Genomic DNA, 15835 nt, shown 5'->3' on the forward strand with positions numbered 1-15835 from the left:
ACGTGTATACAATAAACAAGACCGGAGGCGTGAACATCCAAAAAAGGCCAAAACCTGACAGGGTTGTAGGTTAAATATATCTCATACTAGCTGTACCCACAACTTCGTCCGCGACCCCTCCCAACCTGGCGCGGACCGTTGTCCCCAACGACCCTTTCCTTGTGGCCGCCGTGGGCCTCTCCCCCACCCTGGTGGGGGGGACCCCACAGCCCTGCTGCTGTTTCCCCGGCTCCCTCCTAACTACCTAAGCGCGCCCTCGGCCCCCCCCCCTTACCTCCCACCCGCGCCCCCTCCCCCCTTTACAGCCTACAGTCACCTTGCAAATTGCCAGCCCTGCGCCCACCACCACCCACCCGTGACACCAGTGATCCTCCAACCCCCCATTTAACCTGTGGAATCAGCCTCCCCCCCTACTCACCCTCGGCTCTCTGCTCCCAACCCCCCTCCCCAATCAACACTTTAACCCCCCACCTCCCCCCACCCAACACACCAACTGTTGAACTCCCCACCCACCCCAAGGATCGTGCCGTTGACAGAAGTTGCAACACTCACCTTGTAGATGCTGGTGAGGTCTGTGTATGGTGACCGCAACATGAGTCGGTAGCAGCAGGGAGTTTGGCAAGACATGTATGTTGTGGTCTGCACAGTACACGGGCTGGAGGCGTGTTCGTGCTGCTGCTGTATGTTATGCCGGCATGGGGGGAGTGTGTGGCCGGCTGGCATATCAGCGCTGGGAAGACCGTGTACGGGTGGCTGTGTGGTGGAGGCGCCACCATGTTGAGTGAAGTGTCCGTGCGTGCTGGCCACGCCCACATATCGGCGTCAACTTATGGGGCCGCTGACCTGTCTCCCAATCCCGCCCAGACACCGACCTCCACCAATAGGAGCTGCATGTAACAACCTGCGTTGACGTCATGGCAGGGGCGACGTGGAGCCGGAGACAACTTTTGAGGTTCGCGATGGCGTTTTGGGGTGAGTGACACACTTTTAAAGTAGCCTACTACCCCTTCCTGGCCAATATGTAGGTGTGTGTGAAATTTCTAAAAAATCCAATCAGCCGTTCGGATGTCATTGAGTAACAAACATCCAAACACACAAACCCACAAACATCCAAAGTCACAAACTTTCACATTTATAATATTAATAGGATTACATAGGAACATAATAATAGAACAGTAATACTATTATATGTGCGCTCCGCACCCAGACAGATACCGAAGCCCCCCTTCTCCACAGGTCAATAGACTCACAACACGCATGCGCAAAGGAGGCCGATCCGGTAAAGAGAGCCGGATAAGGGCTATGTATCATGGCTGAATATGAAAAAACAGCACTGAAGTACATACAATATGCCGCCTGTCCTAATCCTACTATGGCGCACACATATTATACTAAACAAGATAGCACAATGATATATCATCTCAACAGCGCATGCGCCAAGTAACTATTAACAGCCAGGTATAACATATAGCATCCTCTTACAATTAACAGTGACTCTTCATCATACATAAGTATGAAATAAAAGATCAAAATTAAACTTAACAGACTTAAATAAAACACCCCGCACATCGTTTGTACTTTTTTGCATGTGCTGTTTTCCCATATTGAGTCGTGATGCATGATATATAATAGGAGATATATAATAGGAGTATGGTAACTCCCTTATTCAGCTCTCCTTACAGGCTTGGACGCCTTTGCGCATGTATCTTGTGACTCTATTGCTCTCTGGAGGAGTGCGCATGCCTATGGGAGTGCGCATGCGCTGGATTTATATGCTTCAGATGGCACATGCGCACCCAGTGGACAGGAGGTTTTGATGCTGGAGGTGATGAGAGTGAGTACGTCCCCTTCTACGGTGGTAACTCTGACACAGATGTGAACCAAGTCTAAGAATGTAAGTTATACTGGGTGACAACTCTAATTCTTCTTAGCTCTGTTTCTGCCGCTGTTGTTACTGAATCTCCAGGCCGCTTCTGGTAGTCGGTGTCGGTCTATAGCCAACCAAATAATCTCTACCCCTACTAGCGGGGGCTGGCGTATGCACCTATGACACAAATCTTATACAGAGGTGAGACTTTTTTTATACGTAACCACCAGCAAAGTTAATTTTAGAAACTTCCTCCCACTGGTTTCCTGTAACGCAGCGACGTTCCCAAAGACAACATTTTGCTCTTGGTTAGGCATTATAGAAGATGATTTTCTGGATTGTGTCCATGTCTGGTCTTCTCTGGTCCTGCTCTGGTGAGTATTGACTGTGTTTCTTGTTGTTTGACCTCTAGTAGATGCCGCCATTTTCTTTTCTTTTGATCATATTATGATAATATATTGAATAACCTACAGCCACAGATACAGTGAATTCGGACATACAGTACACGTCAAACCAAGATTGCCACCAACCAAGGTAGTAAGGTCTGGAAGTCTCCATCCTCTTGACACATAGTAGCTTACATGAAAGGCAACATCTCTTGCTCTCGATATTCTGATTTCCTTTCTCAAGAGGTTTAGATTACCTACCATACCAGATCTTCTGTGGATCTTCTTTATGTTATACCTTTATTTCTAAATTCTTACAAGTCTCCTTCATGTGTAGTTTTATCGGCATCAGAAGAAGATGTGACCGGGTCGGTCAATGGATCGGTGACGTTACCCTGCCATTATTCTACCAGTAAAGAGACATACAACATGTGCTGGGAACGAGCCAAGTGTTCACGTTTTCAGACTCATTGCACCAAAAAGATTCTTCAGACTAATGGAAGAAAAGTGACTTGGAGGAAATCTGACAGATACCGGTTACTGGGGGACATCAATCAGGGGGATGTGTCCATGACCATCACCGGGACCACCAAAGAAGATGAAGGATCTTACTGCTGCCGGGTGGAGGTCACTGGACCATTCAATGATGACGTAACCGATCTGACTTTGAAGATCGATAAAGGTGAGCGCTCACTCACGTTATTGTCTGGGACACGTAACTCCAAGAAAAGCCAAGACTTTGGCTGCCCATTTCTTTGTTGTCTCCTATTTCCAACCTTAACCTAACCTTGATGTGAACCTAACACCACCCTCCTCTCCAGACATCTGACCCAAAGTCTTGAAGTTATTCTTCGACTCTGATCTCTTTTTATGTCTTATTTATATTCATTCCTTTTCCAAATCCTGTCCCTTCCATCTAAGAAACATCTATCGTACTAGTTACTAAAAAAATTTTCCTAGTCAATTCTCATCTTGACTTCTATGAGGGTAGTGCCACATGGGGTGATGCAGCTTCATGTCCATCGTGATGGCAGCAGATAAGTTGATCCTCCTGTCTGGTGTCTGGTCCAGACCATTTATATTCAGGAATCATAACTCTTGTAGTCTAGAACGTTCTCCACAATACTGTCATACTGTACATCTCCCTGTCATCTACAACCCACTCATGGCCAACGCTCCTCCTTTCTTACATCTTCTCATTCTCTTCTGCAGGACTTGTCTTGTGCTGCACCCATTCTCTCGAATAACCGCTAAGCATCCAATGATGTAACCATAGATCAGATCACACAGGTCTTCTCTAAGAAATGTTTATATTTCCTATTTACCTATTTTTCCAGATAAGATTCATGAAGATAGCAGCGAACTACCAACCAATCCACCAACCCGTTGGACCTTCACCATCTCATCTCAGGTTCTTATATAATTGGTTGGGGTCCAGGAGAATTTCCTCTATGTTTTTGGTTTTCTTGTACTTTGCAGCCAGGGCGACTATCTACAAGTGACGGCAGACAGTCTGTACTATGGAGAGCTAATTTAGTGCAGAACATCCGGATTCGGTTCCTCTTTGGCGTTTCCACTTACGCTGTATATTTCCCTTGGCTATATCATATGAGATGACTATAGCACGTAGTGGCCAAATACAATAGATGAACATTTTCCGAAGCTTCTGATTTCGGTGGGGCTGGTTGACCTTCTCATGAGTATGGTGGCCTAAGATTTGTGGTAAAGAAGGGTTGGCGTGTCGAAATTCAACATACTTGATCTTTGGGAAATATACTGTTGTCTGGTGTATGGCAGCAGCATACCCCCCCCCCCCCCCCCCCGCCCCCTTCTCCCTATTGAGAACGTAGAAGGCATGGCTGGGACAAGTCTGGTGGCCACAATAGGAAATACAAGGCATATCAAATCTTGTTACAAATAGTATTGGATGTTACAATGCAAATTTAAAGTACCCCTTCAGTTATAAGTGACCGGTGCCCTCTTTTTTAATATTTCTGGTTGGTTACTCCAGTTCCTCTTCATTTCCATAGCTTTTCAGACTACTCCATGCACATTGTGATTTGGGAGTCTGCAGGGCCAGACTTGAGGTTCCTTGGAATTTCCATAAATAAAGATTCTGGGAAGCCACCATCCAACAACTTCTAGGACATAGACCTTAGTAGTCTTCATACTTGGGTGTCTTCCACTGGACCATTGTCTTAGAGCTTGGGCCTACTGGAGGATCCTCTGGTACTCCAGTGGGCCAGTCCGACCTTGAGAGTCTCAATTTTGAATCGGTTACTTGATATCTATTTTTGTAGGAGGTTTTACCTGTGGGACGTATCATTACGGTATCATTACGGTATTATGGTGATTTTTGGTGAAATGTTGGTTTTAGTCATATTGCGTTTTCTATATATTTCTTTTATTTTAGACATTCTCCTCCAATTCGGAGTCCCAGAGCACGAGGATTGAGACCTATGTCGTTTTCTCACTTGTTACACTGGCAGTCATACTTCTTGCCGCTATTTTATACATATGTAAGTAACATCAAAAAGTCAAATGTACTTTCTAGAATATTTAATGGAGCAGGCGGCAGTGTCAACAAGGCACATGGTCCCTAATGACCGACAAGGCCCAAAGGCAACTCTGCCGCCGAAGAAGTGGCCCATGATAAATGGGAGACCTACGGTTAGATTTTGTTTTGGGGCTCCAGAGTTCAAAGATCGGCCATTGTGGCTTTTCCATAGGTTATATTTAAAATATGTTAAAGGGATTCTACCATTAAAACATGTTTTTTTCTAATGACCACGTTGGAATAGCTTTAAGAAAGGCTATTCATCTCCTACCTTTTGATGTGGTCTCCGCCGTGCCGGTCATCCAAAATACCGTTTTTTCCCGATATGCTAATGAGTGTTCGGCAGCAATGAGGGCAGTAAGGTCCGTACAGCCCTCCAACGCGCGAGTGAACTCATCCAGGCGTCAGAGGGCTGTACGGACCTTACTGAGCATGCGCAGTACACTCTGTTCGGCAAATACTTCGCGGAGCGTACTGCGCATGCGCGCAATTGCGGCCTCGCAAATATGGCCACCGGCCGGAATGCGCAGTTGGCTCTAACAGGGTCTCGCTGCCAGAGTTGACTGCGCATGCGTCACCCATGACGACGAAAGAAGAGGACACAGAAGGGGAGGAGGCAGATCAGGAAGAAGGCGTGGCTGGATTGCCCAGTTCCGGCAGCAGTGGTGACGCCTCCATCGGCGTATGAGCGCTGGGGCCCGCCCTCATTGCTGCCGGACACTCATTAGCATACCGGGAAAAAACAGTATTTTGGATGACCGGCGCGGCAGAGACCACATCAAAAGGTAGGAGACGAACAGCCTTTCTTAAGGCTATTCCGATGTGGTCATTAGAAAAAAACATGTTTTAATGGTAGAATCCTGGTGACTGAGACAGGAAAAAGGAAGTGCTTTTTCCAAAAACAGCGCCACACTTGTTCATGGGTTATACTTGGTATTTGTATTTGATTTTTGTTATTTCTTTACTTTATTTTTTACTTTAGATTACTTACTTACTTAGATATTTACTTTATTTTATTTTTTAGATAAATTCAAGAAAAGGAAATCAGATGTTGGGTAAGTAGCAGAAGGGGCACTTTCCACTTTAGGTAGGTCCTTAGGATTTATAGAGATCAGTAAAACTGATTCGGACTGGTCAAGCTTTGCGCATGCGCGGATTATCATAACAACGGTCCATACACAAGAGCTTAGGGCCTAGGCAAGCATTTGGAGAACGGAGGGAAGGTAGACCTGGGGCGGGTGGGAGGGTATAGCTTGTTGGAGCAATGAGAGCAACAGTGACGCCCTCATTGTGCCAAACGACTCATTTGGATTAGTAATAAATCGATATCTCAGGAACAGAGGCACGGATGAAGATGAGATAACAACTCTAACTTTAGGTGTCCCTGACCTGTGTATCCGTGGGGCTGGCTTCATATGGATGGGGCTGGTGACACACTCCCTTTAAGCTCCCTAGTAGTTGGCGGCTACACATTAGTGTGTTGCACAATAATATCCCCTTATTAGACTTACTCTGTTCCTTTTATGATCTAATCTTGGCTTCATTTTCTTTATAGGACTGAACATACAGAATTGAACAACTTAAGCAATCCCGCGAATCAGACGGCAGAGAATTTTTATATCATGGACTAACACTATGTTTGCCTTGGCCTGACAATGCCTGGAATACGTTGTTGTTCTTTTGGGGGCTACATCAGCAATAATGGTCCCAGTGCTAGTAATGGTCTTCAACATCAGTGACAACTCGGGTTCGGGATCGGAAAAGATCGGATTCGGATCGGCGGTCGAGTAAATTGGAATTCCAATCCCGATCTTTTTAGGCAGGATCGAGGTCGGAGGTTATTTCCCACAATGCTTTGCTACTGGAAAAGCTAACAATGTTAGCTACTACTACTACAATGTACAGTAATGCAGGTGTAGCAGAGTCCGGTATACGGCATAGCAGAGAGGAAACAGAAGATTAGATAGTATCTACCCTTCTGTTTCCTCTCTGCTATGCCGTATACTGGACTCTGCTACATCTGCTTTACTCTACATTGACTTGTCTATCTACTCTTCTGCTTCGTCCCTGCTTTACCGTATACTCAGCTCTGCTACATCTCATATGTAGCAGAGCTGAGTATACGGAACTGGGATCGAGATCGGGTTCGAATGGAAAATGATCGGAAATCGGATTTCAAAATCGATCCTGAAATCTCAAGATTGGCTCAACCCTAGTGACAACCCAAAAAATTGCTGACGCCTTGGACCATGTCTTCCAGAAAACTAGGCCAACGATGCTAATCCTATCATGTCCTGAAATGGTGGAAACACGTACGGAATCAAAACTAGAAAGTTGGGCCCTGGACATCACCCCAACCCCAACAGTAGATGGGATTCTAAAGTAGCAGTCACATTCCGGGCTCTAGCACCCATGGTGACCTAAAGGACCCTTTACAACAAAGAAAATGAAAAATTCTAAAATGTTGTAAAACTGATAAATTTTGATATTGTATAAATTATAACATGACGTCTATTACTTTCCTCTTCTTTATCTAATGCTAAAGAATGTTGCGGATATTTTCTGAGATTAATTTTCTAATATAATTTTATTTATTGTTGTTCCGTTCAAAGTCGTCAAATTGCGTTTTTTATTACATTTTCCGAAATTAATTTAATATAGTTATGAGTATTTTAGGTGTAACTTGCAGCTGTACGTTTCTGTATCTATATAACATTTGTCTTAATACATATACAGTTGGTGGCCTAGTTACTATCATTGTAATCATATAAACGTCTGATGGGTTTGTGGTGGGCTTGTGTTAATAAACAGGAGCCAATCAGAGGGGACAGAGCTGCAATAAATCTATGGGCGAGAGCAGGAACGTACGGTATGTCACCGACAAGACAGATGAATCTCACACTACCGTGTAGTTGAATAGAGTGGTGGTCGCACATGCCCAGTACAGGTCTACAGGACTGATGGATATAGCTGAGCACTAGGAAAAGATCGGATTCCGATCGGTGATCGAGAAAAATTCACGATCGCGATCGGAATCCCGAACACGATCTTTTTAGGTGGGATCAAGATTGGTACTATTTCCCACAATGCTTTGCTTAGGCTTCACATTGAGTATATAGTGTATACTCAGTGTGAAGGCTCCGCTGCGGTTCCATAGGAATGAATGGAAGCAGCCGGCACACAGCCTTAACCCCCTGCTCGCCGGCTGCCTCCATTCATTCTAATGGGAGACTAAACTAACATCTCTAGTAGCTACTTACCTCCAGAGATGGCTGCTCTGGTCCCGATGTTCTTCTTCGCCTCTGTCGCCGCCTCCCAGGTTAGTGTTTAAAGAGCTAGGAAGGCGGGGCTTGTGGCTTAGGAGAGTGTGGGCGGGTGCAGGGCGGGGAGATGTGACGTCTCCCCTCCCAGTACCCGCCCACACTCTCCTAACCCGTCCACACTCTCCTAACCTGGGAGGCAGGGGGCAGCGAGGCGAGAAGAGAAGCGTGGAGCGGCAGCGAGGCGAAGAACACTGGAGCAGCCATCTCTGCAGGTAAGTGGACACCAGGGGGGACTAACTAGCCAGAGGATTAAAAAAAAATTCTCTGGCTACTTAGTGATTCACTACACAGCGTGGATTCTAACAATTAAAGCTTTCAATTGTTAGATTCCATGCTGTATAGTGAATAGGATTGCTTTTAAAATCCGATCTCCGATTAATAAAAAAATCCCATTGACTTACATTGGGATCGGAATTGGGATCGAGATCGGGTTCGAGTGAAAAATGATCAGAAATCGGATTTTAAAATCGATCCTGAAAAGTCAAGATCGGCTCAACCCTACTGAGCACCATACTCACCAGCTGAGACTGTGAGGCCACCTCTTTATTCAACACCTTCAGACACAGTTTTGCAGTTGGGGGGACAGGACACTCCTTCTGACCATTCAGTTATCACATATTCCGTGGAATCTCTGGGGACGTCTGCAGACAGTTTTTGGCAGAATTCAACAGGAAGTTCGTTCTCGCCGCCATCTTGGAGACCTAAGCCAGATCTTCTGTGGATATAGGCTTGCTCCAATCCTTCTGTCTCTTCATGTCATCCCAGACAGACTGGATAATGTTGAGATCAGGGCTCTGCGGGGGCCGGATCATCACTTCCAGGACTCCTCCTCCAAAGGGTAAAGGTCACATCAAATATTTTCTTCATTTTGCTTGAACATAATTTTGGTTGAACATAATTGGGGAACCAGTGGGCACAATATACGCAAAAGATGGAGCTTTGTCTGCAGGTCTATGAAGATCCTTTGGATAGAGGATAAATATTCTTCGTGGTATAACCCCTTTAAGAGAATTGACTGTTTTAGAAAAACATGGCTGTTTTCCTCAAAAATTAGTATGACTCCTCGCCCCAGCCTGTGCGTGTCCTTGCAGCTCAGGCCCATTTACTTCAATGAAGTTGCATTACCGGGCACAAACATGGGCAGCTGTGGCGCTGTTCTTAGAAATCAGCCGCCATGTTTTTCAATCCTGTGAATCCCTTTAAATCTTTGGCAGTAAGTTTCGAAAGCTGTGGAAAACACTTAAAAAAAGAGAAAATGTTATCATTCAGCATTGCACAATAAAAGTCCCTTCATTGTCAGCAGTTTTGCTTGTTTCCCAATGAGACGATTGAGCAACAACCCCGGGACATAACAAGCCATTCCGTCCAGAAATGCAACACTATACACCCTTACAGTGCCAGGTAAAGTATGTGCCCCCTTCCTAAATGACATAACAATTCTGAATCACCGTTTCTTAGATATCCGTATTGTGTTGATGTTCTATACTTCTAGGAATTTAGGAAGAAATTGACAACGGGGCGTTACCACATGAGAGGAGGGTCCTGACATAGTCTCACATTGTCAGTGCCGGACTGTATAGGGACCCCCCTTTGATGAGACTAATGGTCAATGGATTCATAAGTATTCAAGAGGTATAACAGAGGAATTGGGGAATGCGTGAGGACCTGTAAGGAGTAACACCAGGTCCTTTAAAGGGATCCTATCATTAGAATCCCTTTTTTTCTAACTAACACGTAGGAATAGCCTTAAGAAAGGCTATTCTTCTCCTACCTTTAGATGTCTTCTCCGCGCTGCCGTTTGGTAGATATTCCGTTTTCCGTCTCTATGCAAATGAGTTCTCTCGCAGCACTGGGGGCGGTCCCCAGCGCTCAAACAGCACTGGGGGCGTCCCCAATGCTGCGAGAGAACTCTCCAGCACCGTCTCCATCTTCTTCAGAAACCGGCCTCTACCTTGCTTTCAATCTTCTACGTACAGTCCTATGAAAAAGTTTGGGCACCCCTATTAATCTTAATCATTTTTAGTTCTAAATATTTTGGTGTTTGCAGCAGCCATTTCAGTTTGATATATCTAATAACTGATGGACACAGTAATATTTCAGGATTGAAATGAGGTTTACTGTACTAACAGAAAATGTGCAATATGCATTAAACCAAAATTTGACCGGTGCAAAAGTATGGGCACCTCAACAGAAAAGTGACATTAATATTTAGTAGATCCTCCTTTTGCCTCTAGTCGCTTCCTGTAGCTTTTAATCAGTTCCTGGATCCTGGATGAAGGTATTTTGGACCATTTCTTTCTACAAAACAATTCAAGTTCAGTTAAGTTTGATGGTCGCCGAACATGGACAGCCCGCTCTCAAATGATCTGAAAACAAAGATTGTTCAACATAGTTGTTCAGGGGAAGGATACAAAACGTTGTCTCAGAGATTTAACCTGTCAGTTTCCACTGTGAGGAACATAGTAAGGAAATGGAAGACCACAGGGACAGTTCTTGTTAAGCCCAGAAGTGGCAGGCCAAGAAAAATATCAGAAAGGCAGAGAAGAAGAATGGTGAGAACAGTCAAGGACAATCCACAGACACCTCCAAAGAGCTGCAGCATCATCTTGCTGCAGATGGTGTCACTGTGCATCGGTCAGCAATACAGCGCACTTTGCACAAGGAGAAGCTGTATGGGAGAGTGATGAGAAAGAAGCCGTTTCTGCACGTACGCCACAAACAGAGTCACCTGAGGTATGCAAAAGCACATTTGGACAAGGCAGCTTCATTTTGGAAGAAGGTCCTGTGGACTGATGAAACAAAGATTGAGTTGTTTGGTCATACAAAAAGGCGTTATGTACGGCGTCCAAACAAAACAGCATTCCAAGAAAAACGCTTGCTACCCACTGTAAAATTTGGTGGAGGTTCCATCATGCTTTGGGGCTGTGTGGCCAATGCCGGCACCGGGAATCTTATTAAAGTTGAGGGTCGCATGGATTCCACTCAGTATCAGCAGATTCTTGAGAATAATGTTCAAGAATCAGTGACGAAGTTGAAGTTACGCCGGGGATGGATATTTCAGCAAGACAATGATCCAAAACACCGCTCCAAATCCTCAGGCATTCATGCAGAGGAACAATTACAATGTTCTGGAATGGCCATCCCAGTCCCCAGACCTGAATATCATTGAACATCTGTGGGATGATTGGAAGCGGGCTGTCCATGCTCGGCGACCATCAAACTTAACTGAACTTGAATTTTTTATAAAGAGGAATGGTCCGAAATACCTTCATCCAGGATCCAGGAACTGATTAAAAGCTACAGGAAGCGACTAGAGGCTGTTATCTTTACAAAAGGAGGATCTACTAAATATTAATGTCACTTTTCTGTTGAGGTGCCCATACTTTTGCACCAGTCAAATTTTGGTTTAATGCATATTGCACATTTTCTGTTAGTACAATAAACCTCATTTCAATCCTGAAATATTACTGTGTCCATCAGTTATTAGATATATCAAACTGAAATGGCTGCTGCAAACACCAAAATATTTAGAACTAAAAATGATTAAGATTAATAGGGGTGCCCAAACTTTTTCATAGGACTGTATGTGCAATCGTCTCTGCCCACTGCACCTGCGCGTGGCCGTTTTTTTGTGGCCACTTACGCAAGCTCTTGTAGTAAGCGGCGACAAAAAAATGGCTGTGTGCAGGTGCAGTCGGCTCTGCCCGAGGCCCGCTGGCAGAGCCAATTGCGCATGTGTAGACGATTGAAAGCCAGGCCAAGACGACGCGTAGAGGCCGGGTCCTGAAGAAGATGGAGGTGGTGCTGGAGAGTTCTCTCACAGCACTGGGGACGCCCCCAGTGCTGCAAGAGAACTCAATTGCATAAAGATAGTTATTAACAGAAAGATCATATTTTTATACATTTTCCATGTCAGTGTCTATACTTAATAAAAAATATTATACCCTTTCATCTTCACTCTGGCCACTAAGCCTAATAATAGACTGACACTTGACATTTCTGTAGGGATTGCACCTCATTTAAATCACAGACAGTATTACAAAAGGAGATGACATGATGGAAGGTAAAATCGTCTGCTATAAGAGAACAAGTTCTTAGACTATGATTTACATCATTTACCACATAAGGAGTTTCCTCTTCAATTCCTTCTCGAAAAGCAGAACCATATAAATGTGCCAGCGCAAGAATTACAGACCGGCGCAGAGATCAGATGTACGGGGTCAGACAAGACATGGCACACATGTGGATAATACTCTGCTTGTATGTCTTACTTACCAAAGGTCTGTAGTCACTTATATTCCTCATGTATGAAAAGTTACATAGGTTATCTATCTATCTATCTATCTATCTATCTATCTATCTATCTATCTATCTATCTATCTATCTCCTATCTATCTATCTATCTATCTATCTATCTATCTATCTATCTATCTGTCTGTCTGTCTGTCTGTCTGTCTGTCTGTCTGTCTGTCTGTCTGTCTGTCTGTCTGTCTGTCCGTCCGTCCATCCATCCGTCCATCCATCTATTCTACCTACTTATCATATGTTTGATGTCTCTGTTATCTTTCTGACTGTGATTCCCAATCTGCAGGTCTGGCAGCTCTAGCAGGACATGTGACCGGACCACTGAATGGCACCATTGTATTACCTTGTACATATTCTTCATGGCCGACCACCATGTGCTGGGGACGGGGAGCATGCCCAAGTTCTAAGTGTGATCAGGAGATCATCTGGACTGATGGCAGGAAAGTGACCTGGAGGAAATCTGACAGATACCAGCTACTGGGGGACATCAGTCAGGGGGACGTGTCCATGACCATCACCGGGGCCACCAAAGAAGATGAAGGGGCTTACTGCTGCCGGGTGGAGATCCCTGGATGGTTCAATGACCTGAAAATAGAGAGAACAGTAAAGATACAAGAGGGTGAGGAGATCCCATATAACTCCACAGAAGAAGACGCCATGTTTATGCAGAACCCAACCCATAGTGGATGTTCCTGTCTGGTTTGGGGGGAGGGATTTAAATGCCCCGATGTTTTCTGAGTAAATGTTGGTATCTATGAAACCTCGAGTCCTCCAAAATTTTTACAAAATTCTAAAAATTCTTAATTTTTTTCAGCCACTACAAGTTCTCCTGAAACCACTGTCCAGCCATCTTACACAACTTATGGTAAGTCAGAGATACCTCTGGGGTATTTGGACACTGGGGCGCCGCCATGAAGGGGTTGGCTATTTTTATAATCCGCAATTTAAAAATTTTAAAAAGCAATAAGGACTAAGCATCCCATGTTACTGATGGGTAGGACTACATGGTGGAACCCACAACTGTATTCCATAAGGCTTGTTTCACCTGGGGAGCCTAGAAAAAACCCTTGTACCCACAGAAAAAACCCCAAAAATTAACAGTAACCCAGGAGAGGCCATCAATGTTTGCTTGTTGGGGTCCAAAAAATTACACATGACTAGCAGCGGGACCAGGCACAGACATGTTTTTGGAAGAGTAACTTCATTGTTCTGAACTGACGGGGGTCCCAGATCATGGATCCTAATTGATCAAACTTTGACACTAAAGTTCTCGGAGAATGTTTTTACATCTCACCCAGGTCATGTGTTTTTGTTACCCTGTTACCAAATTTCTGAAATTGTTTATCTTTCAGAATCTCCAAGTCCTCCTGAACCCTCCGACCAGTCACTTCATACAACTCATGGTAAGATGGAGATGCCCATAGATATGGTAATTTGGGCACTTGGATGCCACCTGTAGGCCAAAGGCCAAACTATCAATGGTAACCCAGTGGGCATAGGAGGGGTTACAAGGACTGGTGAAGGGGTAAGGCTATTAAGACACTCCCTTTCCAAATGCTGTGTTAGGATACATGGACATCACAAAGGGTTTGCCGGTTCCTTGTGATCCTCCATTTCTTTACGTTCTATGTATCTTTACCCATTTTCTTTTAACCACAGGACTTGAACCTGCTTACGTCGACCCAATGACATCTTCTGCTGACCCTCTGCCCACCACCCTAAATATAGTATACCAGGTATATTCTTGTAATATGTTTATTAGAACATCACGCATGTCATTGGACCACATCGGAGACTATGGGGTTGCATACCTCCCAACTTTTGAAGAACCTAAAGAGGGACAAAATGTGGCAAATTTAGCCCCGCCCACTTTTGTGTTGACCCCGCCCACTCGTTTATTTTTCATGTGCCCGCACACAGTATAATCCTCCTACAGTCACCCGTAAATTATATGTCCCCCCTCTATCTCTCCCCCAGTTTCATATACACCCTTCATCTGCCCCCAGTTTCATGTCCCTCTTCCATCTCTGCCCCCAGATTCATGTCCCTCCATCTCTGCCCCCAGATTCATGTCCCCACATCTCTGCCCCCTGATTCATGTCCCTCCATCTCTGCCCCCAGATTCCTGTCCCACATCTCTGCCCCAGATTCCTGTCCTCTCCATCTCTGCCCCCAGTGTCATGCCGTCCTCTCCTTCATCTGCCCCCAGATTCACGTTCCACCTCCACATTAAACTTACCTTCTCCTCCGCTCCCTCGCCGCTCTCTGCCCGCCTCTCTCCCTGACACATGCGGCTGAAGCTGCTCGCGTGTCCGCTTCGCCGCTGCGTCTCTCTCTCGCTGACACATGCGGCTGAAGCGAGGAGCTGACCTGTGTCAGCTCCTCGCCTCGCTGCTGCCGCCGGCTCCTGGCTTGTACATCGCGTCTGGGGCAGAGATGTGGGACATGAATCTGGGGGCAGAGATGGAGAGGACATGAATCTGGGGGCAGAGATGGAGGGACATGAATCTGGGGGCAGAGATTGGGGGACATGAATCTGGGGGCAGAGATGGAGGGACAGGAATCTGGGGACAGAGATGTGGGGACATGAATCTGGGGGCAGAGATGGAGGGACAGGAATCTGGGGACAGAGATGTGGGGACATGAATCTGGGGGCAGAGATGGAGAGGACATGAATCTGAGGGCAGAGATGGGGGACATGAATCTGGGGGCAGAGATGTGGGACATGAATCTGGGGGCAGAGATGGAGAGGACATGAATCTGGGGGCAGAGATGGAAGAGGGACATGAAACTGGGGGCAGATGAAGGATGTATATGAAACTGGGGGAGAGATAGAGGGGGGACATATAATTTACGGGTGACTGTAGGAGGATTATACTGTGTGCGGGCACATGAAAAATTAACGAGTGGGTGGAGTCAACACAAAAGTGGGCGGGGCTATGCGCGCCGCACATTTTGTCCCTCTTTCGGTTCTTCAAAAGTTGGGAGGTATGCTGCAGGGCTGGGGTGATATGCTGGTTCTGGTGACAGTAACCTATCTATCTGCAGGGCTGGGGTGATATGCTGGGTCTGGTGACACTAACCTATCTATCTGCAGGACTGGGGTAATATGCTGGTTCTGGTGACACTAACCTATCTATCTGTAGGGCTGGGGTGATATGCTGGTTCTGGTGACAGTAACCTATCTATCTGCAGGACTGGGGTGATATGCTGGTTCTGGTGACAGTAACCTATCTATCTGCAGGGCTGGGGTGATATGCTGGTTCTGGTGACAGTAACCTATCTATCTGCAGGGCTGGGGTGATATGCTGGTTCTGGTGACACTAACCTATCTATCTGCAGGGCTGGGGTGATATGCTGGTTCTGGTGACAGTAACCTATCTATCTGCAGGGCTGG

Source organism: Leptodactylus fuscus, chromosome 5, assembly GCF_031893055.1.
Source record: "Leptodactylus fuscus isolate aLepFus1 chromosome 5, aLepFus1.hap2, whole genome shotgun sequence".
Lineage (NCBI taxonomy): Eukaryota > Metazoa > Chordata > Amphibia > Anura > Leptodactylidae > Leptodactylus > Leptodactylus fuscus.